At 42.9% G+C, this 26,617-nt stretch overlaps 1 long non-coding RNA gene across 3 annotated transcripts in view; it reads left to right on the forward strand.

Annotated features, from left to right (window-relative positions):
• The first annotated feature begins 230 nt into the window (after positions 1-230).
• Positions 231-26,617, forward strand: part of LOC130275874 (uncharacterized) — a 31,318-nt gene continuing 4,931 nt past the window's right edge. The window contains exons 1-5 of one of the 3 annotated variants that reach the window (XR_008844936.1): positions 231-282; positions 10,356-10,442; positions 10,678-10,705; positions 13,879-13,896; positions 24,195-24,263. This is a non-coding gene — a long non-coding RNA (uncharacterized LOC130275874). Of the gene's footprint in view, positions 283-4,750; positions 4,945-10,024; positions 10,443-10,677; positions 10,706-13,878; positions 13,897-24,194; positions 24,264-26,617 lie in introns of those variants that run through there. The other 2 variants (XR_008844935.1, XR_008844934.1) reach the window with 2 other exon arrangements.

Consider the following 26,617-nt stretch of genomic DNA (forward strand, 5'->3'; position numbering starts at 1 on the left):
CAACAAACGATGGTCCATTTGGAACGGATTACCATCGTATGTTGAGGGACCACTGTACTAGTTGCTGCTCTGTGCCCCTTGGTGGATCCACGGCTGTGACTGCAAACCTGTGTTTCATGTAGGTGGTCGTAACATTATATGCCTGCTTTGATGTTGCATTTGTAGTTCAACCAACACAGGTGAGTGCATTATCCAGATTGCAGATTAGCGACTTCTATTAGATAACAGAACTTAGAGCTTCTATTTCTCTGTTCTCCTTTTTATTTTTGCATACTTTGAGAGGTATTACAATGAATGTTAGTTGATAAACATGGCCTAGTGACAGGAGAATAAAGATAGAATGTACTACATAGTATAACAAGACTTTAACCTAGCTTTTCCAGGCTCAACAGAAATCTCAGAATGTATGATCACGGAGTGGTAACCCAGATTTCTCATTCTTAGCAGGGATAGAAACACAGAGCTAATTTCTTTTAAAAACAGCACCACCCCTGTCCTCAGGTTGGGTGTGGTATTACAACTTGTCTCAATGGAACTGAGCTGCAATACCACACACAACCTGAGGACAGAGGTGGTGCTGTTTTTGGAAGAAATAAGATCTGTATTTCTATCCCTGGATAACCCCTTTAAAGGGGTACTCTGGTGGAAAACAAACGTTTTTAAATCAACTGGTGCCAGAAAGTTAGAGATTTGTAAATTACTTCTATTAAATAATCTTATTCCTTCCAGTACTTATGAGCTGTTGTATGATCAAGAGGAAGTTGTGATGTTCTTTTCTGTCTGACCACAGTGCTCTCTGCTGACACCTCTGTCAGTGTCAGGAACTGTCCAGAGTAGGAGCAAATCCCCATAGAAAACCTCTCCTGCTCTGGACAGTTCCTGATACGGACAGAGCTGTCAGCAGAGAGCAGTGTGGTCAGACAGAAAAGAACTTCACAACTTCCTCTGGAGCATACAGCAGCTGATAAGTACTGGAAAGATTAAGATTTTTAAATAGAAGTAATTTTCAAATCTGTATAACTTTCTGGCACTAGTTGATTTGAAAACATTTGTTTTCCACCAGAGTACCCCTTTAAGTCAAAAGGTATCACCACTGAGCTAAATCACAGCTTTCCCTGTCTCAACAGCAGTTTCAGAATTGCCAAAACCTAGTCTTTCGATACCTAATAGCAGTACCAGAACGTATCATCACTGAGCTATAGCTTATGGGGTACTCCGGTGAAAAACTTTTTTTTTTTTTTTTTCTTTTGATTTTTTTGATAAAAAAAAAAAAAAGTTAAACAGATTTCTAAATTACTTCTATTAAAAAAATGTTAATCCTTCCGGTATTTATCATCTGCTGTATAATACAGAGGAAGTTCTTTTATATTTTTGAATTTCTTTTCTGTCTGTCCACAGTGCTCTCTGCTGACACCTCTGTCCATGTCAGGAACTGTCCAGAGCAGGAGGGGTTTTCTTTGGGTATTTGCTCCTGCTCTAGACAGTTCATGACATGGACAGAGCTGCCAGCAGAGAGCACTGTGGTCAGACAGAAAAGAAATTAAAAAAGAAAAGAACTTCCTCTGAATTATACAGCAGCTGATAAGTACTGGAAGGATTGAGATTTTTTAATAGAAGTAATTTACAAATCTATTTAACTTTCTGGCAACAGTTGAATAATAAAAAAAAAAAGTTTTCCACCGGAGCACCCCTTTGACTTTCTGAATCTCTGCAGAATCCTCAGAGCATATTATCACAGTGGAAATCCATCTTTCCCAGTCTAAAATGGTCTCATCGCTGAGCTATAACCCAGCTCGCCCAGTCCCAGGAGCTGTCTTAGAGATATCATTACTGAGCTATAAGCTTTTCTAGTCTCGGCAGAAGTCTCAGAATACATTATTAATGATAGAGGAGGGGAGCAGACAATGTCCTACCTGTTCTGCTCCCTTGTCATCTTGCAAGTTTACCTTTCCAAGAAGAGAGGGGGCGAGTGCCAATCACAATCATTGAGTGCATGTGAAACCATGCCGCACACAATGTCCAATAGCTAGCTGTACAGTGATCCCTCAACTTACAATGGCCTCAACATACAATAGTTTCAACATACAATGTTTTTTTCTGGACCATTGTAACTTGAAACCAGACTCAAAATACAATGCTACAGACAGTCCAGATCTGTGAAACGTGTCACAACTGGAGGAACTGACCAATCGGAATGAGCATTTTACTGGTAAATCATTACTGAAGTGCAAGCACTGACTGGCTGTTTGGTAGCGCCCCCGACAGTACAGGGAGGAACTACACGTTCTGTACTACTCCTTACCTGTGCCAGGGTTAGCTGCTCCTTTGGACACCAAGTAAGGGTGGCTCCATTTGGGACACTGTGTGTACTGTATAGGACCCTGAAGAAGCTCCTGTTCTCTACATAAACCATTGTATCCCAACCAGGGTGCCTCCAGCTGTTGCAAAACTACAACTCCCAGCATGCCCGGACAGCCAACGGCTGTCCGGGCATGTTGGGAGTTGTAGGTTTGCAACAGCTGGAGGCACCCTGGTTGGGAAACACTGACATAGATAGTGATTACAGCTCCCAGCAGATCTTTATTACTTTTATATGTAAGGATTTGCTTTATCTGTATTAGTTATCTACTTATTTTCCTTTAATTCTCACTTTTTCCTATTTTTTGGATGAGATTTTGGTGGCTTCAGAACCAATTACCAGGTTTCCATAGAGTAATGGTCTCAACATACAATGGTTTCAACATACAATGGTCGTCCTGGAACCAATTAATATTGTAACTTGAGGGACCACTGTATGGTGGAGCTATTGGTCATCACAGGAGGGCATGGTTTAGAATGAACGCTATTATTGCTACTATTAACGCTATTATTGTGACCTGCATCTGCCCCCTCTTGTCTTCAGGCAGTATACTTGCTAGAATGTATCATCACTTCATTATAACTGTAAGGTCCCTTTCCTATATGGGGAGACCAGCACCATAAATGCAGTGTGGTAACCCAGTACAGGATGTTGTCCTGTCAGGTAAACATTGCGCTGAGTATATTGTATTTTGTAGTCTTGTGATTTTGTGTTATGCATATGATTATCAGTGTTTACTGTATCTTTAAGGGGAGTCATGCAGAGTAATCCATGTGATCCTGATTCCTCAATGGGATGCACCCTAGCTTGTCCCTTGAGTAATGTACGGTGGAAGGATTTTGTCCGGTTACATTCTGTGTTAGGAGTTGAGCTAAGGTGTGGAAAGGAATTGGGAAAAGTCTGTGGTAATCTGAAAAAGGGCCCTGGAAGAACTCAAATGTCTCCAGCCACACCATTTACAAGCACCCCATCGCATAGGTACAGTTCCAAGCCTGGTGATAAGCTAGAAGCTCTGGGGGAATGTACAGTAGTCAGTCTAAAGTTAGCTAGGATAATATCAGTAACAAATCAAAAGCCTTCAATCTAAAGTACAGTCATGGCCGTAAATGTTTGCACCCCTGAAATATTTCTCACAGAAAAGGATTGCAGTAACACATGTTTTGCTATACACATGTTTATTCCCTTTGTGCGTATTGGAACTAAACCAAAAAAGGGAAGAAAAAAAGCAAATTGGACATAATGTCACACCAAACTCCAAAAATGGGCTGGACAAAATTATTGGCACCCTTAACTTAATATTTGGTTGCACACCCTTTGGAAAAATTAATTGACATCAGTAGCTTCCTATAACCATCAATAAGCTTCTTACACCTCTCAGCCGGAATGTTGGACCACTCTTCCTTTGCAATCTGCTCCAGGTCTCTTATTGGAAGGGCGCCTTTTCCCAACAGCAATTTTAAGATCTCTCCACAGGTGTTCAATGGGATTTAGATCTGGACTCCTTGCTGCCACTTCAGAACTCTCCAGCGCTTTGTTGCCATCCATTTCTGGGTGCTTTTTGACGTATGTTTGGGGTCATTGTCCTGCTGGAAGATCCAAGATCTCGGACGCAAGCCCAGCTTTCTGACACTGGGCTGTACAGTGCGACCCGAAATCCATTGGTAATCCTCAGACTTCATGATGCCTGCACACATTCAAGGCCCCCAGTGCCAGAGGCGGCAAAACAACCCCAAAACATCATTGAACAGGGTTTAGTTCCAATACACACAAAGGGAATAAACATGTGTATAGCGAAACATGTTGTGGTGAGCCACGGGGTGTGAGGTGTAAGGGGCAGATGGTATTAACCTATATAACCACACCCTGGAAGATGGTGTTGCCCAGGGCGTGGGTTTCCTAAATAACCACCCTAAGGTAGTACCGCTAGTCCTAGGTCAGGCAGGGGCAATAAAGAGTCCAAGGCCAGGTTAAAGGTAACGGTAGCTTTTACTGAGGTTAGACAGGTGGTACAGTCTATACAGTTCAGCCAGTATCCCAGACCAGTGACACAGGGGGACCACGCAGGCTTTGTGGGACTTGCAGTAGGTAGACTGACTATAATGCAGGCCATGGTGACTAGACAGTAGACTTAACTTGGCAGACTTGATGACTGACAATTAGATGACTTTAGCTTACTTGCAATTGACAGGTGGCTGCAGACTTTAGGCTTGAGGCCTCCAATGCTCTGAACACTTATACTGAAATGACTTGACCGCACTTTACCTCAGGAACTAAGAGAGAGATTGCAGCTCCTCCCCACCTTATAAAGGGGGGCTGTGCAAGGAGCCCATAGGTCACTAGAGAGGTCACCTGGTAACTGGGCTCTATGGGTAACAATCATATGACTTAAACATAATCATGTGACTAACAATAAAGGTCCTTTACTCATTATGTGAAAACCCTTTATGGGAAACCAACATACACAGGGGGAGATACTGCAGGAGAGCCCCGGGGACAGACAGGGACCCAACCTGATGGGACAGAAGGACCAAACGGGACCATATCCCGTACTGGAACACCACAATGTGTTACTGCAATTCTTTTCTGTGAGAAATACTTCATTTTCTAGGAAAATTTCAGGGGTGCCAACATTTATGGCCATGACTGTATAAAGTCCATAGCAGTCATCATTCAGTCAAGTGAAGGCAACTACAAGCCCCAGCAAGGCGAAAATCCCCACAGTGCCCCCACAGTTACTGTGCACTTCTCCTTCTCTGAGCTGTACTGTAAATGATATTGTGGTGGATCGCCGGTGTATGGCGGGACCACAAGTGTAGCAGTGTAGGTGGTGGGATCAGATGGTATTAATGATGAGTGGAGAAACAGAGGACGGCACTTTCAAGATTTTTCCAGTGTGCACTTAGGCAACAGCAGCAATACTTGGGAGAGGGACCATTGATGTGAGTCTTCCCGTGCTCAACCCCTAAATGAGAACAGTTCATGACATGCACGATGAAGGAGATAAGAGGGAGCACTCATGATCGGGAAGTAACTTCAAGTGGTTTCTTTATTCTTTAAAAGTCAGTGCGGTGGATACAATCCATAAAGTGGGACGCCAGGAGTCCGCGAACAGACCTGGTGAACAGCTGCTTTGGTGCCAAGCAGCGCTTCTTCTGACCAACCCCTTCTATCACCTGGGAGCAGGTAAATACACCTACTAACTCTACGTCACGGGAGGAGGCGTTACACTTCGTTCATCAAAGTAGTCTAAAAACAACAATTGCAAAGTAACAACCTTTACAAGCCTCCAGCAAGCATTAAAAAAAAGCATTCAGTCCTTACGGACAGCTCCTTAGACTAAGGAGAATTAATAGTCGGGATGAGGATTTCGTGGTGCAGGTAAGGGAATTGCAGACCCGATTAAGCCAGAGAGAGTATCCACTAAAAATTCTAGAAGAGGCCTTTACGAAAGCTTATAATTGTGACCGTCCTGAATTATTGAAAAATAAAAGGTTCCGAAAGAATTACCAAGATAAAGATCAGAACACAAAACATCGCTTTTCTTTTTCTTTTGCTTACAGCCCGGTGGCTCAAAAGTTAAAGAAAGCCATCAACAATAACTGGTTCTTGCTGCAGGACAATCCCGATCTGAAATAAGGGGTTTCCAATCGTCCCCAAGTAACTTGAAAGATACCTTGGTTAGAAGCAGCTTCAATACTCCGTTAGAGGACAATTGGCTCACCAAAAGCTCCTTGAAAGGGACGCATAGATGCTGGACCTGTAATTGGTGCAGCTTTTGCTGCACCGATAAATTTGTAATGTTAGGAGGTGTAGAGGTTTCATACGTTGTGGTACTACAAATGTGGTCTATGCCATCCGCTGCAGCTGCCACAGATTCTATATCGGCTGTACAACCCGGCCTAGCCATATTAGATTTCGGGAGCATGTAAATTCCCTCAAAATGGGTAAAGGCTCCCCCAGACCAATGCAGCATTTGAAGGAGGCACACAATAATGACCCTAAAGCACTACAATTCTTGGGCATAGAACGAGTAGCTGCAGCGGCTGGCATGGACACACGTACGAATCTTCTGAAGAAAGAAGATGCCTTGGGAAATCTAGGATTAAATGACAGATTGGAGATGAATGCATTTGTTTAATGCTTGCTGGAGGCTTGTAAAGGTTGTTTTTTGCAATTGCTGTTTTTAGACTACTTTGATGAACGAAGTGTAACGCCTCCTTCCGTGACGTGGAGTAAGTAGGTGTATTTACCTGCTCCCAGGTGACAGAAGGGGTTGGTCAGAAGAAGCGCTGCTTGTTCGGCACGAAAGCAGCTGTTCACCAGATCTGTTCGCACTCCTGGCATCCCACTTTATGGATTGTATGCACCGCACTGACTATTAAAGAATAAAGAAACCACTTGAAGTTACTTCCCAATCGTGAGTGCTCCCTCTGTTCTCCTTCATTGTGTCAGATGGTATTAACCCCGGGGGCAAGATGTTGCTAACCCCAGAGTGGTTTTTGGTACCGGAACCACACAAGCGGTATCTCCACTATTCCAATGGCTAGTTAAGGAAAGGAGAGTCCACAACCAGTTATGGTTTAATGGAGGCTTTACTGAGTTTAAGACAGATGGTATTATCTTCACAGCTAGGCCAGATTCCCAGAGAGATGGCCAGGAACCCAGAAGGACTTCGCAGCTTGCTGGGACCAATTATACTTGTAATAGACTTGAGACAATTATCTTGAGGCTTGACTATGTGCAGGACTTGACTACTTGTAGTGACAGCAGACATAGACTTTTGACTTACTGGAATGACTGTAGCTTTGTGGCCTTCCAAATGCTGGTCACTAGCACTGAGATCTCTGGTGTTAGCTGTGCTCAGTAGCAGGTGTTAAGAGAAGAGTGAATTGCAATGGCCGCCCCTTTTTATTATCAGGGGGCTGGACTAAAGCCCATTGGTCAAGCTGCGGGTAATAGGTTAAGCTGGTGCTCTCTGGGAGAACATGTCACAACAAATCATGTGACTGCATAACATAACATGTGACAGACTTACAGGTCCTTGAGACAACCTCTCACAGGTCCTCTGCTCTATCCATACATTAGGATCCTGTCAATACATTAAAGCAGTATACACAACATTCTGGAAACAACAGAGGGAGACCCTGCGGGGGAGCCCCCAGGTCACTGAGGGTCTCAACCTGACAGGGCCTAAGGGTAGTACAGGACCATGTCCTGTACTGGGATATTACAATATTACCATCATTCCTGCCTCAGTAAAAGATAGTATTCCATAACCCTGCATCTGTGATTATTATTGTCCCCAGTGCTTGACCCAGGAGAACTGTCTAAATCTTGGACCGTGGTGTTTAACGCTACCCTGGCTTCACAAACTGTGCATCACCCCAGAACTACACCACAGAAGTATTGTAGGTGGGGACAGGGCTGGTGCAAGTATTTTTGCCACCCTAGGCGAAAGTAAATTTTGTTACCCCTTGACCCTGCCCATTGGCTCCGCCCTTTGACACTCCCCACCTTATTGCCTGGGTGACACACTGTAACAAACCTCCTTCCCATATAGTTACCTTACTACTGGGGTGACACTCTGTAACAGGGGCGGCGGATGTATGGAGGATCACGCAATGGCAGCAGGAAGCTGGACAGACCTGATCTGCCTGTCTGCCTCGGAGGTGGCACTGTGCTCCTCCAGCAGGCTGAAGAATGCAGATTATTATGGTCCCATGGGGGCCATGCATCTTCATTTTCATCTTGTATTTCTTAAAGTAATTGTCTGCTGCCGTTTACGTAATGTTTTGTGTGGCATGGCGACATTGTACAATGGTTGCACTGCATTATAAATCACAAAATCAATACAAATGCAGTTATACTTTAATAGAAATAGCAAGGAAAAATGTATCGCTCCTGAAAAGACTGGGAAATGTAATAGTTGTGTAGCTTGCACAGCCTTTGCCCTAGTGTGTAAGTGAAAAGCTTGACTCCTGCTGCTGGTTTAGTGACCTGTTGCCCAGATCGCTGTTCCCTGCACTTTGTCCTGGTTTCTTATCTGTGGAGATTCGGATTATGCCATGAAGGTTTCCCAGATACGAGGAATGAATCTTGTGCGCTGATTTCATACATGACAGATCTGGAGATGGCTGAAATCACTTTTTATTTCTGTGGAATTTAGGAGGAAGCCTCATGGTATATCACATGAGCTAGTAATAGATATTTTGGCTGACAGATATGTCATTATTATACCCAATGTGACTGTGTTATTAGGTTAAGGCCAGGTTCACACGGCAGAATGTCTGCACGGAAACTGTGTGGACATTCTGCAAACTGCGGGTGCCAGCGTAAGACTGCTCGAAAAGGTGGCGTCAATAGACGGCAATGCATTTCCGGGTGGACTCTGCAGAAACATTGAATACATTCAATGTTTTCACGGATGCTGGAAACAGGATTTCCGCGCCAGATGTTTCTGCTGTCTGCCCATTGCAGTGGAATCCTATTAAATTAATGGGACTCTGCTGCTGCAGAATTTCTGTGCGGAATTCTTATGTGGAGAAATTCTGCAGTTTGAAAATAGCCTAAGGCTATTCTGGACATCCTGGAGACTGCGGGCACCAGCATGTTAATTCTGTACAAGAATGTGCCATCTCATAGATGGCTATGGATTCTGTGCGGAGTCCGTACAAAGAATGAACTGAATTTCCACGCCATAAAAATTTGGCCGGGAAATTCTGCCGTGTGCGCAGTGCAGCAGAATCCCATCAACTACAATGGGACTCTGCTGCTCCGGAATTTCCGGCAGGATTTTGATGCTGAATTCAGCACAGAAATTTTGGATGTGTGAACATGGCCTTAAGGGGTAAAGTGTCATGCGGGGAGATTTGCAACAGCCGTAGGGCCACAGTTTGGAGCCCACTTTCTAAGGGAAATGTTTAAAACTCACGGTATTTACAACTCATTTTGAGCCTCAGACATATATATATATATATATATATATATATATATATATATATATATATATATATATATATATATATATATATATAAATAACAAATAGCCCAGCTTATTTTATAGACAAGATGAGCCTTAAACTTTAGAGCAGTGGTCTTCAACCTGCGGACCTCCAGATGTTGCAAAACTACAACTCCCAGCATGCCCGGACAGCCAAAGGCTGTCCGGGCATGTTGGGAGTTGTAGTTTTGCAACATCTGGAGGACCGTAGGTTGAAGACCACTGCTTTAAAGGTTTACTTTCTGCCATTTAGAAAAACATTTCGAATTTTTCATTTTGACCATTTTTTTTTCTGATGTTTTTTTTTTTTTTTTGTAGTTTTTTTTTTATTTTTTTTTATTTTTTTTTATTTCAGGTACGGCAAATACGCTTGCGGAAAAGTGTGGAATCCCATAGGAGTCTATGGGCTTTAATTTGAGGCGGAATTCCGCAAGAGGAAATTCTGCCACGTGAATAGACGCTTAAACTACATGTGATCTGACACATTGAATTTAGTGCAATGCAGTGGGGGAAAAGAGCAGTTTTTTGAGCCATAAAAAACAAACATTTTACATCTCAAAATATATGGTTTAAAACACAGTGCCTGAGTCTAAGAGCCTTCAGAGAGTCAAAGAAGCTAATACTGTATCTCAGTCCCATTTCATCAAATGGAAGCTGACCTGCAATACCAGACCCAGCCAATACCAAATATGTGGCGCTGTGCAGTGTGCTCTTCTGTACTGGTGACAAAGATCTCGCTCCTATTTTTTTTATACAGGTGCTAGGAGAGCTAGAGCTTCTGCCTCATATCTGATACTAAATAACAAAACAATCCATCCAATTCATTTTTCTATAAACACCAGTTTACAGTGACTCAAACTTTTTACTTCCAAAAATATCTACATTCTTCCTAATGTCTATTGCCAGGCACCGGTGTCCCTATCATTCCGCCCATAGTCACTTAAGATTAATTCATTCTAAGATCAGCTGTAAAATAATCTGTTAAACCCATCTCAGAAATGACCCAGCAAAGGAAATTGAGAATTATTCCTGGGATCCTGCGACACATTGCAGACATGGGCTGCGGGCCGTCCACGGATGCTGGTAAGATTGACACATTTGTATTAATATTTTCAAGTAATTTCGATTTTCTTGTGAAACGTCAGTAAGATATGCAATAATGTTAAATATTATATGATTCAATGAATCATATATTATCTGTGTCTGAGCAAGAATAACCCATTGTTTTTCCTATTTTCCTAAGGGACATAAATTGCTATTCTTCTGATATTATAATAATAATAAAATAAGAACAATCTGGTATTTATGTTTCTTTCAGTTGCAAGAGAACATAGAGAACGAGACTGGTAAGATGATTTATTTTTATAATATATTATATTGTATTACATGTTTGCTATTATCGCCAATACTGGAATACAAATGATGATATATATATATATATATATATATATATATATATATATATATATATATATATATATATATCATAAATATATACATGTTGCAGAATTGCTGCGGATATTACCTATGGGTTTGTGCAGATAAAATATGCTAAAGATGACAATAACAGGCCAATGGTTTATATTTAACAAATCGCCTTCATGTGTCGTACAAATTATCCTGTAGTAACTGACCCGTAGAGCAGATTTTAACATGTCACTTCACCTTTTTCAATGTAGCAGGGGTGAATTATGGAGCAAAATCTGCATCTAAGGCTGCAATCACACCATGTTTTTTCAATACAGTTCCCGTATCAGGTTTTTGATGAAAAACGGATTCCTCAAAACTGGACTAAACTGTATCAAAACGTGTGGACAAATTTTTATCAGAAAACTGATGTCTGGTTCAATCCGTTTTTTAAGAAGAAAAATTATACGTTTCAACTTTCCATTATGCATAAAGTTTCACTTGTTTGATTGAAATTCCAAGAAGAAAAACTGTGCAAAGTCAAAAACCGTATGGTGCAAACTGAATGGAACCGTATGCACATACGGTTTTATACGGTTCCCATTAACTCCCATGTAAAAAAAAAAAAAAAAAAAGTATATGGTTTAATATGGTTTTTCACCCAGACAAAAAAACCTGGTTGGCTACAGTTTTGGATACAGGGAGAAAACCGGACAAAACCGTACAATACGCAAAACGGATGCCTCATTTGGCAGATGGTTTTCAATGGAGAGTCAATGCATACGGTTTTCAAAACGGTTCCGTACGGTTTTCTCATTGAAAATGTATACGGGAACTGTATTGCAAAAACGTGGTGTGAATGCAGCCTTACACAGACAATATTGGCAGAATGTTCGCCACAGGTTTGTGACAGAAAAATCGGGTACATGTGGATGTACCCTAATACGGCACCCAAAGAAGTCTAAGGGCCATTTTAGAATTATGAATTTTGGCATGCAGCAAGAATGTTAAATGGAATCTGTCAGCTGCAATTCACATTCCAAACTGCTGACCCTGTTAGATATCTGTTAGGGCACATGGTACCTTTCATATATCTGTCTGTGCTTTTATAAGGGCTGGGTTCACATCACGTTTTCTCCCATACGGATGCGCATACGGCAGGGGAGAACTAAAACCTTGCGCTCCCGTATGCTTTCGTATGCGCTCCCGTATGTAATTCATTTCAATGAGCCGGCCGGAGTGAAAGGTTCGGTACAGTTGGCTCATTTTTGCGCCGTATGCGCTTTTTCCCTGCACCTAAAACTGTGGTCAACCACGGTTTTAGGTCCGGTTGGGAGGGTGTGAGGGGTTGTTCCAGCCCTCAGCACTTCAGGGGCTTAGGAACGTCTCTTTGACTCTTTGCATCAGAGAATAGGAGCATTTGTCTATGTTAGGCTGGGTTCACATCACGTTTTCTCCCATACGGGCGCGCATACGGCAGGGGAGAACTAAAACCTTGCGCTCCCGTATGTAATTCATTTCAATGAGCCGGCCAGAGTGAAAGGTTCGGTCCGGTCGGCTCATTTTTGCGCCGTATGTGCTTTTACAACCGGACCTGAAACCGTGGTTGACCACAGTTTTAGGTGCAGGGAAAAAGTGCATACGGCGCAAAAATGAGCCGACCGGACCGAACCTTTCACTCTGGCCGGCTCATTGAAATGAATTACATACGGGAGCGCATAGAAAGGCATACGGGAGTGCGAGGTTTTAGTTCTCCCCTGCCGTATGCGCGCCCGTATGGGAGAAAACGTGATGTGAACCCAGCCTAACATAGACAAATGCTCCTATTCTCTGATGCAAAGAGTCAAAGAGACGTTCCTAAGCCCCTGAAGTGCTGAGGGCTGGAACAACCCCTCACACCCTCCCAACTTTGATTGACAACTGGAAGCCAAGCCCTGTTCCCAAGTTCATTCCTGTGCTGTGCTTACAAGTTATGAGCAGGTGTGATATTTGGAAACAGGGCTTGGCTCCCAGATGACGGAGGTCAATGAAGTCGGGACAGAGATGGAAGAGGGAGTAAGCAAGAGTTCAGTCAGCTTTTTAGGGGCTTGGGAACATCTCTCTGACTTTTGGTCTAGAGCAGTGATCTTCAACCTGTGGACCTCCAGATGTTGCAAAACTACAACTCCCAGCATACCCGGACAGCCATCGGCTGTCCGGGAATGCTGGGAGTTGTAGTTTTGCAACATCTGGAGGTCCGCAGGTTGAAGACCACTGGTCTAGAGAATAAAAGCACTTTTCTACAGTATGGAAGCACAGCATGAAAGGTGCGTCTCCTTCTTCTAACAACTATCTGTCAGTGTCAGCAGTTTGGATTGTGAATTGCAGCTGACAGATTCCCCCGAAAGATGTGTCTGATGACAAGCTTACCGACTGTTTCCAGTGAAAGAGGGTTTTGACTGCAGCTATGAAGTGCACGGCCATGTTCACACATCAGAATTTCCACACGGATTTCTGCATAATGCGGAACTGATGTGAATTCTGTGTGGAATTTGCGTGGATTCTGCATGAAATTTAACAAATGCAATGAATGAAAAGCACCTTTTTCCATCCATGGAGAATTCACATGAATTCTGCATAAATGCAGAAAGATGCTGAATTCTGCGTCCGCACCATTTAGTCGGAATGCCACATCTTTATGTGCAAATTCTGAGGTGTGAACATAGCCTAAGGGTTTTGGTGCAGTTTATAAGTTTAATAAAAATAAAAAATAAATTCCAGAATTGAATATTTTGCAGCCGGCCAGCAGTGAGTCCACAGCAAAATCTGCAACAAATTTTGACCGTATTGAAGTCAGTGATGAAAATCTGCAATAAATGCAGCTATAAAATTCAAACTGCAGGTTAAATTCTGCACAAAAAAATCACATGTGGACACTAATACAAGATGCAACTCTCAATCAGTGTAAGACAAGCGATATGTAGATTAATACTATATGTACCCTGTGCAATAAGCTGTTAATATACCCTTTGGATATTGTATTTTAGGCTTCTCAGATTTGTGTAATATTATATAGAAAGAAAGACATTATGACAGTAATTTAAATTTTTTTTTGTATTCTCATTACATTTAGGAATGACAGTGAAGGCAGGTAAGATCAATTCTTGTTTCCTCACAGAGTAATATATCTTAGTTTATTGCTTTTACCATTGTGGAAGATATTATTAGTATTATAACAGTATTAGTTATAATATTAGTATTATAACAGTACATGTTTACACCGAACTCTAAATTATGTGCCGTATATCTATTTGTGGTCGGATTCTTATATGTACCGTAAGTAGGGTACCACTTGCATGAATAATTAGGCCTGGGGTGTGCCTGGGTGGCCGTGAAGGGTATCCTAGAGAAGGGGGATACCCTGAGAGTGACTGTAGAAAAAAAAAGGGGAAGGGAGGGTGGGGACATCTTGCATGCTGGCGACAGCACCTGTGTGGATCAGGTGGGTATATAAAGACCAGACTCCTCCCACAAATTAGGTTAACTGTTTCAGCTAACCTCCACTTGTGGTTGGATTCTTATATGTACCGTAAGTAGGGTACCACTTGCATGAATAATTAGGCCTGGGGTGTGCCTGGGTGGCCGTGAAGGGTATCCTAGAGAAGGGGGCAAAAATACCTCAGTTAGGTAATACATGAATTAATGGTTAAGCATAACCTACGTCATATGAACCCAAGATAACAGACAAAATACTCCAGTTAACAGCCGGAGGTTGGAACATGTCAATGGAACAGAGCGATAACAGTGCCCTTAACTTACTTAACATCTAAGTGATAACTGACAAAGAGAAGCCCCTACCCAGAAGCTGGCGCAGCTGTTATGGAGCCGAAGCCAAGATAAATTTCTAGATATGCCCCTTGGCACTACTAGATCCATAGCACCTACCAGGATGGTACTACCAGGGAGCGCATGGATAGAGGTAACCCAAGTGTCAAATATAGAAAATGTCGAAGTGCTAGATAGACAGAAGGTACAATGAGTCGGTTAGAAAAGTGGCTAAAACACAAACGTCAGTAGGTATTTAGATAGGTAGTGCCAGAAGAGGAAGATTTGAAAAGTGTCCCGAGCTACACATATAAGTTATCCTATTGAACCATGCCATACTTAAAGTGACAACAACAGACCCACATAGAAAAAACATAGAAGTATATAACATACTTAACCTGAGGTTTCGTGTACCAGTAAGGTAGTCTCCACATACTTGCAGGTGTAAAGAAGATTATTACTGCTACGCTCTGAGGCTTATTGCAAAAGAAAATATACATGACCAGCAGGTTACAAAGACCGATAAGGGCAAATTTCCCAACAGGTACACACGACAAGACATGAACAAGCTGAACCCACATCAAAGAACTTAACACTAAGACGTGTACAACTAAGACCACAATCAGATGCATAGTAACAAACAAAGCAAGATAGAGATGGCAACAACATGAGGCTCGTGGACTGAAACTGCCTCAGACAGAATCGTATGAAACGCAGAAACGGAAACATGAGGCTCGTGGACTGACAGTGCAATCTGCCTCGGACAGAATCGTATGAAACTCAGAAACGGAAACAACATGAGGCTCGTGGACTGACAGTGCAATCTGCCTCGGACAGAATCGTATGAAACGCAGAAACGGAAACAACATGAGGCTCGTGGACTGACAGTGCAATCTGCCTCGGACAGAATCGTATGAAACATAGAAACGGAAACAACATGAGGCTCGTTGATTGTCAAGCAATCTGCCTCTAACAGGGGCGTAAGTAACGTACAAAAACAAATGACAAGAGGCTCGTGAATTGAGCCTCGGGCTCGAGGATTGTCGGCCAGCCTCTCTCTCCCAGGGACATGTGACGTACGAAAGGCATGCAAAGAGACAGCTTAACACTTACCTGGAATGGCAAGGTCGAACTGACTGTAACAAGGCGTATGTAATGACCAAAAAGGAAACTATAAAGATGAAGCTTTACGGTTTGACGACAGCAATCAGCCTCCAACCACACGGAATGCATAGCGCTAAGCGGTGAAACAACCTAGAGTACATAACGTAAGCTGAAACAAAAGAGCTGGAACGGTGAGGTCAACCTGGCTGTAACAAGGCGTGTATAATGACCAGAAACTAAACTATAAAGATGAGGCTTTACGGATTGACGATAGCAATCAGCCTTCAACCACACTGATCTTATGGCGCTAAGAGGTAAAATAACCAAGCGTACATGACGTGACAGCTTAACACATTACCGTATTCCTTGCATCATAGTTAGGCTAGCAAACAGTGCCTCACTGCGACATATGCAATCAAACCTCCTGTCAAAACCACAGCATCCAGTGCAAACACATCTTGCGTGCTGGCGACAGCACCTGTGTGGATCAGGTGGGTATATAAAGACCAGATTCCTCCCACAAATTAGGTTAACTGTTTCAGCTAACCTCCACATATATACAGTGGTCCCTCAACATACGATGGTAATCCGTTCCAAATGGACCATCGTTTGTTGAAACCATCGTATGTTGAGGGATCCGTGCAATGTAAAGTATAGGACAGTGGTCTACAACCTGCGGACCTCCAGATGTTGCAAAACTACAACACCCAGCATGCCCGGACCGCCAACGGCTGTCCGGGCATGCTGGGAATTGTAGTGTAGCAACATCTGGAGGTCTGCAGGTTGAAGACCACTGGTATTGAAGGTTATACTCACATGTCCCCGCCACTCCGGACCATCACCGCTCGTCACCGCTGCCCTGGATGTCGCCTTCCATCGCTGTCACCGCGTCCCCGGGGTGTCCCCGATGCTCCGGCAAGGCCTCTGCTTCCCCGGCATCCTCACTCTCTGTCGTCGCCATCATGTCGCTATGCACGCCGCTCCTATTGGATGACGGGACGGCATGCGCAGCGAAGTGATGACGATGATGGAGAGCGCCGACGATGCAGGGGATCCCGAAGAGAACGCGCCGGAGCCCCGAGGACAGGTAAGTGATCGTCAGCGGACCACACGGGGCACCGTAAACGGCTATATGGTGGCAGCTGAAGCAATCTGCGCTGCCGGATAGCCGTTTATGCGATGGCCCCGACATACAAAAGCATCGTATGTTGATGCTGCCTTCAACATGCGATGGCCTCTGAGAGGCCATCGTATGTTGAAATGATCGTATGTCGGGGCAATCGTAGGTCGGGGGGGTCATAGCCGTTTTTTTACCTTCTCTTTACCCACAGAGTTGAGGACTGGGTTGCACAAGTTGTGTGGATGGTGGTTATGTGGTGTATCACGTAACTGCTACTATATATCTATCTATCGCTTTTCCCTATTTTGCTCATACAAATAAAAGTGCTTGAGTAGTGTTCTGAAAAAAAAGTGAAGCGTTCTCATTGTACAGATATGAATCCAAATGTATAGCCTGCAGATGTTGCCATATATTGAGCTCCATCGTCCCATTAAAGGGGTACTCCGGTGGAGTACTGGGGGCAGAAAGTTAAACCTATTGGTAAATTACTTCTATTAAAAAATCTTAATCCTTCCAGTACTTATTAGCTGCTGAATGCTACAGAAGAAATTCCTTTCTTTTTGGAACACTGATGACATCATGAGCACAGTGCTCTCTACTGACATCTCTGTCCATTTTAGTAACCATGCATAGCAGATGTATGCTAAGGGCAGCATGGTGGCTCAGTGGTTAGCACTGCTGCCTTGCAGTGCTGGGGACTTGGGTTCAAATCCCACTAAGGGCAACAATAAATAAAGCGTTATTATTATTATAATAATGTCAGCAGAGAGAACTGTGGTCATGATGTCATCAGAGAGCATTCCAAAAAGAAAAGAATTCCCTCTGTAGTATTCAGCAGCTAATAAGTACAGGAAGGATTAAGATTTTTTAATAGAAGTAATTTACTAATAAGTTTAACTTTCTGCCACCAGTTGATTTAAAAGAAAAAAGGTTTTCACCGGAGTACCCCTTTAACTTCTAATATTTTCCAGTATAGAACAACAGACAACAGTATAAAGTGCTACAATAACTATCCAGGCATAAAAATGTAAGAGTGCACGGTAGACATGTGCAATTCGGTTCGGCACGATTGTCTAATTTACCGAATTTTACAGTTATCGGGCATTCGGACCGATCCGAATGCACGAAAACATATTTTGAACATTCCCGAATAGCCATGATAATGCGAATAGCAAAATAACGAATGCATGCGGTAAATAACGAATGTATGCGATCCTCTTGAATAATGTATAGATGCGGCGGCCGCTCTTCTAGGGTCACGTATATATACACATAATCATATTTCTCTCTGTGAGAAATAGGAATATGTGTATATATACGGCCGTGCAGGGGACCATAGGAGAGCGGCCTCCGCATCCATACATTATAAAGAAGCATCACAGCGGGCGTCAGGAGTGATACCCTCAGTGATCTTTCCTTTACTACAAGTACTACTACTCCCAACATAGAGTACACTCTGCTCCATGCTGGGAGCTGTAGTACCTGCATTAATAGACAGATCGCAGCGGGTGTCAGAAGTTACACTCGCTGCAATATGTCTATTAATGCAGGTACTACAGCTCCCAGCATGGAGCAGAGTGTGCTCCATATTGGGAGTATTAGTACCTGCAGTAAGGGACAGATCCCAGCGGATGTCACTCCTCCTGACACCCGCTGCGATCGTCCTGATCGTATATCTACTGCCCAGCAAGAACTGGACCCTTCTGGCAGTGTCTACCCAGACAGGGAGACTCCAGCTGTTGCTAAACTACAACTCCCAGCATGCCCAGACAGCCAAAGGCTGTCTGGGCATGCTGGGAGTTGTAGTTTTACACCAATTGGTGGCTCCCTGTTTGGGTAGACATTGCATCATGGGTGCTCTCCCCAGTGGACAGCGCCAAAAATTACTGGCCCTCCCCAGCCTAAATAACGCCAGCCTGTTACCGCCTAGGCCCAGAAGCGCCATTTTTGACGCTCCGGGCCTGCTGGTACCGGCTTTTCCCGGCACCCCTGTGGTGGTGGGTACCGGGGTAATAATTGGGGGTTAGCGCTAGCTGTTTTTGGGGCTAGCGCTAAGCCCTGGCTTTGTAATGGATTCAGTCAATAAGACCAGCTTCCACTACAAAGCCTGAAAATTCAATTAAAAAAAACACAACACATTGGAAAAATTATTTTATTTAAAATAAACACTCCCCCACAGCCCTCGTTAACCATTTTATTAAAAGAAAAAAAAATAATCTGCCATAATCCATCGAATCCGCCGTAATCCTCTGCATACACGGATCTGAAACCAGAAGAAAAAAAACACAAAAAATTGGTTATGACATTTTTGGCGCTGTCCGCTGGGGAGAGCACCCATGATGCAATGTCTACCCAAACAGGGGGCCACCAATTGGTGCAAAACTACAACTTCCAGCATGCCCAGACAGCCTTTGGCTGTCTGGGCATGTTGGGAGTTGTAGTTTAGCAACAGCTGGAGTCTCCCTGTCTGGGTAGACACTGCCAGAAGGGTCTGTTCACATTATACAAAACGTACAATGTGAACAGAGCTTCAGATAAACTAGCCTTGTTTCCTTCTGTAGCTCCGCCCTCTAATGACGTCATCACTAGGGGCGGAGCTACACGGACCTGCCCGATACTCGAGGGAAGTAAGCGGACTTCGTCTTCTGTATACACTATATACAGCTATCTATAGATAGCTGTATATAGTGTATACTGCCCAAAGGGTTAACCTACACTGTCCAGCAGTGTAAGTTAACTATTTCCTTGCTGGGCTTGCGCATAGCGCACAGCTCAGCAAGGGGTTAAGTGAGCCAGCAATGTGTATACTGTATACACATTGCAGGCTCACTGTAAGTTCTTTCTGGGCAGTAGATATACGATGTATACCTAAGGCTCAGCGTCAGCTGTTCTCCCGGCTCTGTAGCCCTGAGAACAGCTGATCCCGACATTCACATCAGGAGGATCGCAGCGGGTATCAGGAGGAGTGACATCCCTGGGATCTGTCCCTTACTGCAGGTACTAATACTCCCAACATGGAGCACACTCTGCTCCATGCTGGGAGCTGTAGTACATGCATTAATAGACATATTGCAGCGAGTGTAACTTCTGACACCCGATGCGATCTGTCTATTAATGCAGGTACTACAGCTCCCAGCATGGAGCAAAGTGTATTCCATGTTGGGAGTAGTAGTACTTGTAGTAAAGGAAAGATCACTGCGGATATCACTCCTGGCACCCGCTGTGATGCTCCTGTATAATGTATAGATGTGATGGCCGCTCTCCTATGGTCCCCTGCACGGCGTATATATACACATATTCCTATTTCTCACAGAGAGCCGTGATTGGCTGGAACCATCTGGCCAATCACAGCTCTGCTGGAAATATGAATATGTGTATATATACGTGAGTGCAGGGGACCATAGAAGAGCAGCCGTCGCATCTATACATTATACAGGAGGATCGCAATACATTTTTATTATTGTCGGCTACATTTTTAGTGCTTTACCCGCTCACATAAATTGATCCCTGTTTAAAAATGAATAAACATTTCATAATAAAAAATATACATTTCGTTAGATACAATTTTTTCCATCACCACTGTATCTTTTTTTATTATTATTTTTTTATGGTACCCTACGAAATTTTAATAGAAAAGGTACCTCCATAATTTTTTAGGATCGCTAAAGTCCAAAAAAGAATGAAAAGATTTACCGGATGTACCCGAATACCGAATGTATCCGAAAAATCAAACCGAACACCCGAATACCGAATGTATCCGAAAAATCAAAACTGAAAATATTACTGAACCGAAATTGTTTTCCAAAACAAAACGAAAATGTTTCTAGTGCACAAGTCTAGTGCACGGACACCTACAGGAATATTACAATACACACAATATACATTTGTATACTTTTTTTGTATTATGCCGAGCTCGGAAGCATGCATGACCAGCGCTCTACTCATTTTCATTAGGGTTTTCCAAACGTTGCTGAACTCTGCAATGTTTAGAAGCCCCGTATGGAATAAATGGAATGCTGACCGCACATGCACGCTGCTGCTCCATTTATTTGGAGGACATTTATCCTCCATTCTTGGGATCGGTAAGGATTGCAGTGGGCGAGCTTCCTAGACATTCACTAGTTATCGCCTATTTTGTCGATAGGGCAGATAACTATTGATAATGAGAATACCCAATTAAACTGGCTTGTTATAGTCTTGGCCCTGTGGAACGCGCTGTAGTACAGACTGGGCAATGCCAGTCTATGGACTATGTAGAGACATGCCATATTGTCAAGGAGAATAAGAAAAACTAATTGACAACTTCTTCACTATTTTTTAGGAACAATGACAATGCAGAGTTCTTAGGAAAGGCATTCCAGTATTCATATTTTATGCAGACCATAACTATAAAAACCATGTCTTTAGAGATGACAGGTCTTCTTTAAAGGGGTTATCCGGGAATAGAAAACAGAGCTAATTTCTTCTAAAAAAAAAAAAAAACAGCACCAAGCCTGTCTTCATGTTAAGTGTGGTATTACATCTCTGCTCTATTCACTTCAATAGAACTGAGCTGCAATACCCAACGTAACCTGAGGACAGATGTGGTGCTATTTTTGACAAAATCAAGTCTGTTTTTCAAATCCTGGATAACCCCTTTGAGGTTGGGTCATTATTGATGGCTTCCCTTTATGAACCTTGGTTAATGAAATATATATTCTGTAGGTTACAACTAGAGATCCGATTTGTGCACAGGATGTGTTATGCAAGAGAGTGTGCAAGCAGCTTAATGTTAACCCATAGCTTCCCAATAAGTGCATTCTGTACTGTTATTCTTAAAAGGCTACTCTAGTACTGTACTGTAAAACTCATCCCCTATACGCTGGATCTCCAGAGCGGGTGCCAGTCTGTACCTGTGCATGGGGCGGCATGTTGGCACACGCTTCATGCACTGTCTATAGGAGCACCAAAGATACACAAACAATGTATATTCAGGGCTCCCATACAGAATGCATGTACAGGGAGGGAAGGGGTCCTGTTCGGCCCCCTGCGATCAGAATCTTATCCCCTATCCTAAGGATAGGGGATGCATTTAAAAGTACTGGGGTACCACTTAAACATGTTGTAACAATTGGGGGTGCAGAAGTTGAAGCTGTACCCAAGCCCTGTGTCTAAGGAGGGAAAACTGCCCTTCTACCACATAAGGGTAAAAAAGGGTACAACATCATTGTAAGTGAACATCTATACCAGGGACCATTTGCTTCAGCTAGACTCTCTGTAACCAGGTGCAGATACTACTGTGTACAGATATCAGCTGGGATGACATGAGCATAAGAGCCACATCACTGTCATTTGTCATTATCATCGCCACTTGGTCCAAAATCCAGTTTGACAGTCCGGACTATAGCACCATCACAGCATCCCAGCACCATCTAGGGGCAAAGTTACATACATGCACAGTTATATTTACAATGTATTGCAATAGTGATCCCTTATCATGCAGAATAACTTTATTGTAAATTCACTACTGTAAATAAAATAAAATAAAAATCCAGACTGTATAATAAAATAGTAGTTGGCGCTACTACACCCTGTTCCAAATTATTATGCAAATTATATTTAAGTGTCACAAAGATGAAATATTTTCTTTTCCAGTTTAACTCATGCATTGTGTCTCAGGGCTTTTTTGATCACTGAAGACAATCTCGGACACCTGTGATAATTAGATTGCCAGGTGAGCCCAATTTAAGGAAAAACAACTAAAGGTGGGTGTTCCACATTATTAAGCAGAGCACCATTTTCAAGCTATATAGGAAAGAAAAAGGATCTCTCTGCTGATGAAAAGAGTGAAATAGTTCAATGCCTTGGACGAGGTATACAAACATTAGATATTTCACGAAAACTTAAGCGTGTTCATTGCACTATTAAGAAATGTGTGGCTGATTCAGAGCACAGACTGGTTCATGCAGATAAAGGAACATTGAGGAAGATTTCTGCCTGATCTATGCATCAGATCAAGAGAGCAGCTGCTAAAATACCATTACATAGCAGCAAACAGATATTCGAAGCTGCTGGTGCCTCTGGAGTCCCATGGACATTGAGGTGTAGAGTCCTCCAGAGTCTTGCAACTGTGCATAAACCTTCTATTCAGGCCACCACTAACCAATGCCCATAAGCAGAATAACTGCTGCATTGGGAAGAAAAATACATGAAGACTAATTTTCAAACAGTCCTGTTCACTGATAAGTGCCATGCAACCCTGGATGGTCCAGATGGATGGAGTAGTGGATGGTTGGTCGACAGCCACCCTGTTCCAACAAGGCTGCAATGTCAGCAAGGCGGTGGTGAAGTCATGTTTTGGGCCAGAATCATGGGAAGAGAGCTGGTAGGACCCTTTAGGGTCCCCGAAGGTGTAAAAATGACCTCTGCAAAGTATGTGAAATTTCTGACTGACCACTTTCTTCCCTGGTACCAAAGGAAGAACTATGCTTTCCATAATAAAATCATCATGCTGCAAAGAATACCTCTGCATCAATGGCTGCTATGGGGATAAAAGGAGAGAAAGTCATGGTGTGGCCTCCATCCTCCCCTGACATCCATCCTATTGAGAACCTTTGGAGCATCCTCAAGAAAAACATCTATGAGGGTGGGAGGCAGTTTACATCCAAACAGCAGCTCTGGGAGACTATTCTGACATCTTGCAAACAAATTCAGGCAGAAACTGTCCAAAAACTCACAAGTTCAATGGATGCAAGACTTGTGAAGCTGCTGTCAAATAAGGGTCCTATGTTAAAATGTAACAAGACCTGTTAAAATGTTTAAAAAGTTAAAATGTTGTTAAAAGTTTGAATGAAATAGCTTTTGATTTCAGTAAATATTCTGCAAAACACAACAAATTACAATTTTCAGTTCTTTACAACCTATAAAGTCTTTTGAAACTTACTGTGTGTAATAATTTGGGACAGTGCATTGTAAGTTTTTATGTTTAAAAAAAATACTGTTATTAGGAAGTTTGTTCAATAAAATTTGAATTGTACTCTTAAAAGCTGATAACATGAGAATTATGCCGACTGCTATTTACATTAATTATTTAGGTAAATAAGATATAATTTGCATAATAATTTGGAACAGAGTGTAGAGAACTAGTCAGTGCATGTGCTGCGGTAATACAGGGGGCTTACCAATGAAATGCCCATGGAGATTGTCTGGATCTTCTAGTCATTCACAGGTAACACAGATTGGCAGTGTCTGTGGCATTGCATGCTGCATGTGGTATGTTGAAAATATTGTAACATGACCAGTGTGCTTTATTTCACACAACAGATGGGCAGCTTGTGGGTCAGAATATTTCTTGTACTTAACAATAAACATCTTGTCATTTGTGACACCACTGTCTTTTTAACTTTCCAAAAATGACACAGGCCTCCAACGCAGACCACTCATGTATGTAATGAACCAGGAGGGGATGACATGCAGGAAGAAGTATCTAGGTAGGTTCTCTGTGTGGCCGTTTCTAGTTTACTAGACTTAGAGGGGTATGCCAAAATTAATTATAAAAAAAAATATATATATATATATATTTATATATATATATATATATATATATATATATATATATATATTATACTTACAGCTAGGGCTTAAAAAAAACAAATTGTATCATACTCCCCTCACCCGGCCCAGCAACGGTGCTCCAGTACAGCTCAGACACTCTGTTTACGTCCATTGATAATATGCTCTCACTGCTCTGTGAATGATGCTCCAAATCCATTGCAGTCACAGAAGCTTACAGGGACATGTCAGACATTTTGAATGATCAGACACCAAACGATCATTAAAAGAAGGGAGAAGTGCACAACTGTGAGCTTCACTCCCTTCGATATCCATCCAGTTGCAGGAGATGGCCCCATAGACTTATAATAGAGTCTGTCTGGCCCCGTTCACACTACGGAATCTCCGCTCGCTGAATTCCGCGAGCGGAGATTCCGCCTGGCGGCCGCCGCCGGGCATACTTCGGCACTAGGGCCGCGGGGCACTGAGCCGTCACCATTGACGGCTATGCAGTGCTCGCGGAATCTGCACAAAGAATGAACATGTTCTTTTTTTGCGCAGAACAATTTCAGTGGCAGAATTGTCCGCCTGCGGAAATTCTGCAGTGTGAATGGGTCTCGCGGAAACCCATTCACACTAATGTTAAGTTCACACCGCGGAATTCCGCTTTCGGAGTTCTGCTCGTGGAATTCCGTAGTGTGAACATGGCCTAATGCAATTTGATGGCAATTGCAGTGAGTCGGGGAGTGAAGCGAAAAGCTGTGCACCTCTCCCTGGTCGTTTTAATGATCGGTGGAGGTATAAGCACCAATAAAAACTTTAAAGGACACTTTAAAACTATATTAGCAAAACCTGACTAGTGTCGGCTTATTATTAAGTTGAAAATATGTAATGAAGAGAACCTCTTGAAATAAGACAAAAATAAAAAGCTTCAATAAAATGTGCGGTTATCATTTCGCTGTCCCAGGTTTAGTTCTCTTTGCTCAGCCATGTGTTCCTTGTCCTGCAGAGTGTTGAGCAGTAAAGAGCTTGCCTTTGCCTGGACTATTAGATGTCTGACTAAAGGAATTTTGCTGCATATAACAGACTAGATACTTTGTTTTCTTTTGATCAATGACTTCTGCTAAATTATAAATCACAAGAAAACAGCCACACATATTTTACCCACATTTATGTTTAATAATATATTCTTCTCATGTTTATTATACACGCATACAATAGGAACAATGGTAAGAGAAATGTCTGCAAACTGTATTTACTGTGTTCTCGTACTTGCCTGATTATAAAATGACCCCAATTATTAGACGACACCTCAAACATTCAGGCCTCTTGAAAGGAAAAAAAACAAAAGGCATCAATTAATGCGAATGGGTCATTCTGTGTCCCTTTCCATTATTCCATAATCCCTTCCCCTCATTCCATGTCCCTTCCCATGATTCCATAATCTTTCCCCTCATTCCATGTCCCTTCCCATGATTCCATAATCCTTCCCCTCATTCAATGTCCCTTCTTCTCAATCCATGCCCCTCTCCCTCATTCCATATCCCTTTCTCTCATTCATGTCTCTCCTGCTCATTCCATGTCCCTTCCTCTTACTCCTCAATCCCATTCCCTTTCCCTCATCCCATGTCCCTTCCCTTCATCCCATGTCCCTTCCCCTCATTCCATGTCCTTTCCCTTCATTCCATATCTCTTCTCCTCATTCCATCTCCCTTCCCCTCATTCCGTGTCCCTTCCCATTATTTCAAGTCTCTTTTCCTCATTCCATGTTCCTTTTTCCTCATTCCATGTCCCTTCCCTTCATTTCATGTCCCTTCCCCTCATTCCATGTCCCTTCCCATCATTTAATGTCCCTTCCCCTAATTCCATGTCCTTTCCCATCATTTAATGCCCCTTCCCCTAATTCCATGCCCCTTCCTCTCATTCCATGTCCCTTCCCCTCATTCCATTCTCTTCCCCTAATTCCATGTCGCTTCCCCTCATTCCATGTTTACATTAGCTATCCCACATGTTTTACTTTCAAAGATAGATTTTCTCAGTCAATACCCATTAAAGGAAATCTGTCATTAGTGTCATCTGCACTAACCTGCTGGTACAGACAGGTAGTGCTGGTGACACTGATGACTACCATACTTACCTGATCCCGTTCTGTGCTCTGGTTCTCCCATTTTCTTCCTCTGTATCTTCCATTCCGGGGCCAACTTGGAGCATGGGCCGAGCCTCCTGACGACACCGTTGCTGTTTGCTAGCAGCGGGACCCAGCAGAGAACAACAGCAGTGACATCAGGAAGCT

Source organism: Hyla sarda, chromosome 6 (genome assembly GCF_029499605.1).
Source record: "Hyla sarda isolate aHylSar1 chromosome 6, aHylSar1.hap1, whole genome shotgun sequence".
In the NCBI taxonomy this organism is placed as follows: domain Eukaryota; kingdom Metazoa; phylum Chordata; class Amphibia; order Anura; family Hylidae; genus Hyla; species Hyla sarda.